General features: G+C 43.1%; 1 non-coding gene across 1 annotated transcript; it reads left to right on the top strand.

The window, feature by feature from the left end:
• Positions 1-3,073: 3,073 nt before the first annotated feature.
• LOC141640106 (small nucleolar RNA R71) lies at positions 3,074-3,179 on the top strand. The gene has a single exon (XR_012542852.1). It is a non-coding gene; the product is annotated as a small nucleolar RNA R71 (small nucleolar RNA).
• The last annotated feature ends 4,475 nt before the right edge of the window (positions 3,180-7,654 follow it).

Genomic DNA, 7,654 nt, shown 5'->3' with positions numbered 1-7,654 from the left:
CAAAATTAATGCAATAGAAAGATAATGAAGTAAGGGAATACTTACTTGATGATGAGAAACCTACAAATTAGCAATTAATCGACAAACAACGAAGCAAATTAGGCTATTTTTTGACTAAAAATCGCAAACCCTAAAACCCCAAATTGACCGTCCAATTCAACAAAAATCAAAGGGTAAGTAGAGGGCAAATGTCAAGTAATTGGCAAGGAATAAATTGTAGGTGTTGGATTTGGTAATGGGCAAGATTAATGGAGGTTTTTGGGAGGGTTTTATTGCAAATAATGACGGGCAAGTGAAAAATGAAGAAGGAAATGAAATAAAGAAAGAAAGAAGGGAGTTTAAGAGACTTCCTGCGTGTCATTTGCAAATTCACTCGATCGAGTGATTTTAAACCACTCGATCGAGAGCTCTTGTATGCAACTCACTCGATCGAGTAGAAATATACTTGATCGAGTACTCCCTTATTTGGCCTTTCTCGATCGAGCACTCTGGAACCATTCGATCGAGTACAAAAAGTACTCGATCGAGTTCTTTTCCTCGTGTCAGCCCTTGAAATTGCGTATAATCTCCCCAAACCTGCATAAAAACACTCGCAAACATATCCCAAAATACCAAATATAAAAAGTAACAGTATATAGTCTTCTAAACTATGCTAAAAATGTCTAAATTCTAATTGTCCTAATAAAATGCAATAAAAAAATCCAACATAAAATTAAAATTAGTTTTTACAATTTGTTACACTGGGCATTCCTCGCTCACTTCTCAAAACAATTCAGTAGCCCCACGGAGGGCTTCTGATTGGAGGACGTCACTTCAGCAACATTAATCGTCCTCTTCATTCTCTAGGAGCTTGTACTTGAATCAGTAGGAGGAGAATAGTTGACGTCCACATACGCGCGAACTTTTCTCGTCCTTATTCCCTTCTCACCAACTTTGACATTATCATCCCCACTTTGACTGATTTTAATTGCACAATGACCATTGACAATTCCTGCATTATTTCCATCTGTACCTGCAGCAAGGAAAACAGACGAATTCTCCTCCTTTTCGCTCTCAATCTGAGGCGGAGGGATCACAATGGCAGCACAGAATTCCAAATTTTCATTTAGAGTGTCAATAAGAGGATCAGTGGAGGAAAGAGCATTGTAAGGTTGAGCTTGCATGGGAGCCCTTCGGGACTTAGACTGATGGAATAATAATTCCTCATCCCCAACCTGAAAAGTCAATGTCTTGCCCCCGACGTCAATCACTGCATGAGCAGTGAATAAAAATGGTCTCCCTAAAATGAGAGGGGTGTGAGTATCTTCGGGGATGTCAAGTACAATGAAATCAACGGGAATAAAGAACCTCCCGATCTTAACAGGTATGTCCTCAATGACACCTAACGGCCGTGATATACTACGGTCGGCCATCTGAAAAGTCATGTTTATACAATTAAACTTAGTCAAACCAAGTCTCTTAGCAAGAGACATCGGTAAGACACTCACGCTAGCGCCAAGATAGCATAACGCGTTATCAATCAAGTGGGTACCTATATGACACGGAATCGAGAAACTACCCGGGTTTGACTGTTTGGGAGGTAACTTATTCTGAACTAGGGCAGTCGCTACTTCGGTCAAAGCTACCATCTCATGATCATTAATATGCCTCTTACGTGATAAAATTTCTTTCATAAATTTAAGGTAAGAGGGTACCTCTGTCAGCAATTCGGCGAACGGAACAGTGACTTGCAAGCTTTTCAGGAGTTCGGGAAATTTACTGAACTGTTGATTGGCCTTCGTGTTCTATAATCGCCCCGGAAAGGGCACGGTAATAGGTATTTCAAGAACCTTATTCCTCTCTTCCAACGTGTCGGCTGGATCAAGCTCTATATCCTTTGATCGAGATTTTCTTCCTCTCGATCGAGGTCTTTCAGGAGAGATTTCACTCGATCGAGCACTAGCAGGCTCACGATTGAGTTTTTCTTTATCAACAATAGTCGATCGAACAAAAATATCACTCGATCGAACTCTTTCTTCAACAAAATAACTCGATCGAGCTGTTTAGGCTTCTCGATCGAGCCGTTCTTTTTCCTGATCACTCGATCGAGCAACATTTTCACTTGATCGAGTCCTTTCTTCATAAGTTTTCCTCGATCGACCCCCATAAACTAGTCGATCGAGCACTTTCTTCATTATCAGCTCGTTTTCATCAACAGTAACCTGTTCATCAGCAGTATTAGCCTTCCTCGGGTCTGATTTCAACAGCTCGGGTCCCTCGTAAGAACGACCGCTTCTCAGATTTATTAAATTCACCGTCTCATGTGGATTCTTATCGGCTTGTGACGGCAAATGACCCTGCTTTCTCGTGGACTGGTTCGCGGCTAATTGGGCAACTTGAGTTTCAAGTAACTTGATGGACGTATCTTTTTGTTGGTCACTTAGCTGTCACTGCGTTGTTAAAGACTGCAACATCGTCTTCAACTCAGATAGATCACTTACCCCACCAGAAGATGATGCACCGTGATTGGGAGGAGGGAAGGAAGGAGGCTTTTGAAATCCTTGTTGAGCCTTATGAGGAGGGACATATGGCTGCTGCTGTTGCGGTGGAGGAGTGGGATTGAGCACATTTTGAGTTGTCCACCTCAGGTTGGGGTGGACTGCTCCTTGGTTATTATAATAGGAACCCCCTCCTTGCCTGTATTGTTGAAAAGCAAGGACCAGTTCCTTCTCTGTAAGACAGTCAATAGGAGTATGACCATCGTTGCTCCCACACCTCTCACATGTGACGGTAACCTGTCAAGTAAGCAAATGAACCGTCTGAGGTTCCCCAGCAGATTGCAGCTCCAATCTATCAAAACGGCATTCATGGCTTCTAGCTGAGCCACGACTGCCTTATCAACCGCGTGAACTGTTCGAATACCGTCCCGTGGGTTCCCATACTCAGCACAATGAGTCGCCATCTCCTCAATAATGGCCCATCCGTTATCATCAGCAGTATTCTTTTGAAATCTTCCGTTCGATGATGCGTCAAGTGTAGCTCTGTGGTCATCGTACAACTATTGTAGAACTGATTGGACAGAAACCACGGATCAAAACCATGGTGAGGAAGAGACCTCACCAACCTCTTGAACCGACACCAAGCTTCATAGAAGGTCTCATCAGGTGCCTGCTTGAAACTTGTGATCTTTTCCCTCAGCTGATTGGTGCGATGCAGAGGGAAATATCTCTTATAAAAAGCAAGATCAAGGGTCTCCCAGTCTGTGATCCCTGCGGCCGTACGATCCAAGTCAGTCAGCCACTCCCTGGCTGAGTCAGTCAAAGAAAAAGGAAACAACACCTCCTTAATCTCGTCTTGAGTTACCCCCTTTGTGGCGGGGATAGTAGAGCAATAATCCGTAAAGACCTCCATATGCTTCCTCGGGTCTTCACCTACCACACCCCTAAAGAGATTTCTCTCCACCAGATTGATATAAGACGGACGAATGTCAAAAGTATTACCATCCTCAGTCTGGAGGTTGAAACCCTTAGGAATAGATGATGCTTTAGGCTCCGAATGATTTGCAATATTCGGCATCTTTACTGGTTGGTTTACAGAACTGAGATTATCTTCTACTAAATATTGATCTTATGTAAATAGGAAATGCTTAAGCTCGAGTTCGAAAGTACTCAAGTCTTCCTTTCATGATTCTCTTTGCAGACGGAGTCTATGCCTGAACAGTCTCTCTGGCTCAGAATCAGCTGAAACTAATTCCAACCTGTTTGACCTGGGCATACACAACACTGAAAGAAAATAAATAAGAACTGTCTCAAGGAATAAGAATTCCCTGAGACGGATAAAATAAACGAAACAAAAAACAGATAGGGCAATTGCCTCCCCGGCAACGGCGCCAAAATTTGACATGGCAGTCGTATACCTATAAAAAAGAACTAACTAAACTAACTATATAGCTAGGGAAGTCAGGTCGATCTCCACAGGGAGGCAAGATATCTGTAAAAGGTTCGTCTATTCGGTCACAAGTGGGGGTTTGTAAATTTGGTTTTCTAAACTAAATAAAGGCTTAAAGAAAAGAGTAGTAAAGAAAGAGCAGTAAAGGCAGAAAATAAGAATAAGGTGATCAATAAAGAGGGGACATTTCGGGATTTCGGTTCACTACGGCAGTCTAACGACTCAACTGTAAATAGCGTTGATAAATTACTGTGAGACGGATATGGAAAGGTCCTTCCGGTCCACTTTCTATCCTAGATTTCCACTAACTTAACTTCCGTCCTCCTCAGGGTAGTCTACTGTTCATAGCAGGTATTTTTAGTCTAATCTTCCGATCCAGGAATAAATTTAACCAGATTAAAGGGTAACTTAGAAGCGTGCACTCAAATAGGTCGGTAAATACAGTTAAATTGTTATGGGCATAGAATCTCACAAATAATCCATCTAACCTATTCACTACATCGTCACATATCTACCGTAGATCCCTTAATCCCAACATGAATTAAATTAGCTACTCATATTATTAATATTGTCAAGACTAATAATTATGAATGAACTAATGGCAAACATATTGAAATAATAATTAAATCGCATAAAAGAGATTAGGGCAGAAATTATAGGAAACAAAACAAGTAATTAAAACAAATGAATGAAAGATTAAGATTAAGGAAGCGATAGAGATTACAATCGCGAGAATTCCGGCGTAAAGAACACTAGATCCCAACTAATTAACCCCGAAAGTAAAAGTTACAGTAAAAGTTTTTGGGAAAAGAGAAAAAGAATAGAGTGGCGTTCAAGAGCAGTGTAAAAATGATAGATGAAAAGATAGATCTTAATGACCTAATTATTTTGCGCTTAAATAGAAATTAGCGAAGTCCATAAAATAAAATAGGTAACACGGACTAATTAAGGCCCGTGGAATACTAAACCACTCGATCGAGCAGTTTGAGACAGCTCGATCGAGGACTTCTGCAGGTAATCTTCTCGATCGACCAAAATTGTTACTCGATCGAGCATCCTTGAATTCCAGCTTTGTCGATCGAGTAGAATAAACAGCTCGATCGACCTCCTCAGCCAATAAAACCACTCGATCGACTAATAAATGTCCTCGATCGAGTGTTCTTCCTCTGAAAGAGCTCCAACTCGTAGCCGACTGCTTCGTAGACCGTTCCTTCACGCAACCCAATGCAATATCCCACTCTGAAAATCCCGTCACCTCAAAATGCATGCAAAACAGGACGAAAATGGTACGATTCTACTACTTTCACGTTCATTCCTGCAAAATAGACAAGACGAACCAAAGTAGCCATTTCGGGGAAAAATGCAATATAAACAGTACAAAAGTACATGGAAATACGTGTAAAAATAGACTAAAAAAGACTATACAAAATGCACGTATCAACATGCTCTCCTATCATTCATGAACGGGTATGCTAGGTACAACCAGATCAAAATGGCTTAGGAAGACATGCACAAGACTGCATTCATTACACAGTGGGGTACCTATTGCTACATGGTCATGCCTTTCGGTCTCATCAACGCCGGAGCAACCTATCAAAGAACCGCAACCAGTCTCCTACATGATATGATGCACAAGGAGGTGGAGGTATATGTCGATGATATGATTGTCAAATCAAGAGAACGGGAAGGCCACATCAATGCCCTTCGGAAATTCTTCGCTCGTCTGCGGAAATATAACATGAGACTAAATCCTCAGAAGTATGCATTCGGGGTCACCTCCGGAAAACTCTAGGGACATGTCGTCAGCAAGAGAGGCATTGAGATTGATCCAACCAAAATAAAAGATGTTCAACAAATGCCACGACCTAAGAACGAGAAGGAGATTCGGGGATTTCTCGGTCAGGTTCAATACATCAGCCGCTTCATTGCCAAGCTCACCATGATTTACGAACCAATATTCAAGAAACTTCGCGCCTCCGATCACACCGATTGGGACTACGATTGTCAAAAGGCCTTCGACAGGATAAAGGAAATCCTATCCAAACCTCCTGTCCTCATGCCACCACAACCGGGAATCCCTCTATCCCTATACCTGACTGTTACCGACACAACCATGGGAGCAATGCTAGCACAAACAGTCGACGGCGAAGAACGAGCCATCTACTACATCAGCAAAAAGTTCATTGAGTACGAAACAAGGTACACCCAACTGGAGAAGACATACCTTGCCCTAGTATGGTCAACAATGAAGCTGCGACATTACAGCTCAGCTACACGGTCCACATCTACTCCAAGATGGACCCGGTCAAATACATCTTCGAAAAACCTGTACTAAACGGAAGGCTGTCTAGGTGGACACTCATGCTGTCCGAGTTTGATCTCAAGTTTTTACCCCTCAAGGTTATCAAGGGAAGAGCAGTCGCTGATTTCCTAGCATAGAATCCCGTCAACAAGGATCCAACGACCGACACATGGTTGCTTCCTGATGAAGACATCCTTTGTGTTGACTCCGACGCATGGGACCTATACTTCGATGGTGCATCTAATCTGAGTGGCTTCGAGGTAGGAATCCTTCTAATATCACCAGAGGGAGAACATGTTCCGATCTCGGTCAAACTAGACGTCGCCGTCACCAACAATGCCGCCGAATATGAAGCATGCCTCATCGGCCTACAAGCAGCCATCACACTTGGCATCAAGAGACTGCGGATACACGGCGATTCCTCACTCATCATCAATCAGGTGTCCGGATCATGGAAAATCCGAAGTGACAGCTTAGCTCCCTACCGAGCGAAGATCAATCATGAGGTCGAGTTCTTCGACCAAGTCGACTACTTTCACTTGCCACGAGAGGAAAATCAATTTGCTGACGCCCTGGCAAAAATTGCCGCGCTCGTCAACATACGTGACGACATGACATCGATGCCCCTATGTGTCGAGAGAAGGAGCGAGCTAGCTCAGATTTGTGCCATCAACAACGACGAAAGCTATGATGAACCCTGGTACCAAGCCATCCTCAACTACAAAACCAAAAATGAATTCCCTCCTAACTCTGACCCAAGAGGACAAAGAGCCATCCGTTTACTTGCATCACAATTCGTGATGAACCAAAATCAACTATACAAAAGAACACCCCAAGGGATTCTCCTCCTTTGCATTTACCATCACAAAGCCAAAAAAGTCATGGGACAGGTCCACGACGGAGAATGTGGCCCTCATATGAGCGCAATGATGCTTACCCGAAAATCATGCGGCTAGGCTACTATTGGACCACCATGGAAGCCGATTGGCATAACTACGTCAAACATTGCCACAATTGCCAAATCTTCGCCAACATACAATACATACCACCATCCCTTTTATACACCATGGTATCACCCTGGCCTTTCTCAACCAAGGGCATCGACATCATCGGGAAGGTTAACCCGATAGGCACTAAGTGGCATTGCTTCGTCCTTGTCGTCATCGACTATTTCACTAAATGGATGGAAACACAGTCATATGCAGTCTTGACCGCCAAACAAGTGGCCAAGTTCATCCAAAACAATATCATCTGCCCATATGGGATACCCCATGAAATCATCAGCGATCAAGACTCTCACTTCCGGGCGGAAACTCAGGCCTTGCTGGACAAATACAAGATCAAAAGACATCGATCATCCCCCAACCGTCCCCAAACCAACGGAGCGATGGAGGCAGCTAACAAAACGCTTGTCACCATTATCAA

The sequence above is a fragment of the Silene latifolia genome, unplaced genomic scaffold (assembly GCF_048544455.1).
Source record: "Silene latifolia isolate original U9 population unplaced genomic scaffold, ASM4854445v1 scaffold_70, whole genome shotgun sequence".
Lineage (NCBI taxonomy): Eukaryota > Viridiplantae > Streptophyta > Magnoliopsida > Caryophyllales > Caryophyllaceae > Silene > Silene latifolia.
The sequence above is the reverse complement of the archived record's forward strand: the minus strand, read 5'-3'. Positions and strand labels throughout refer to the sequence as shown.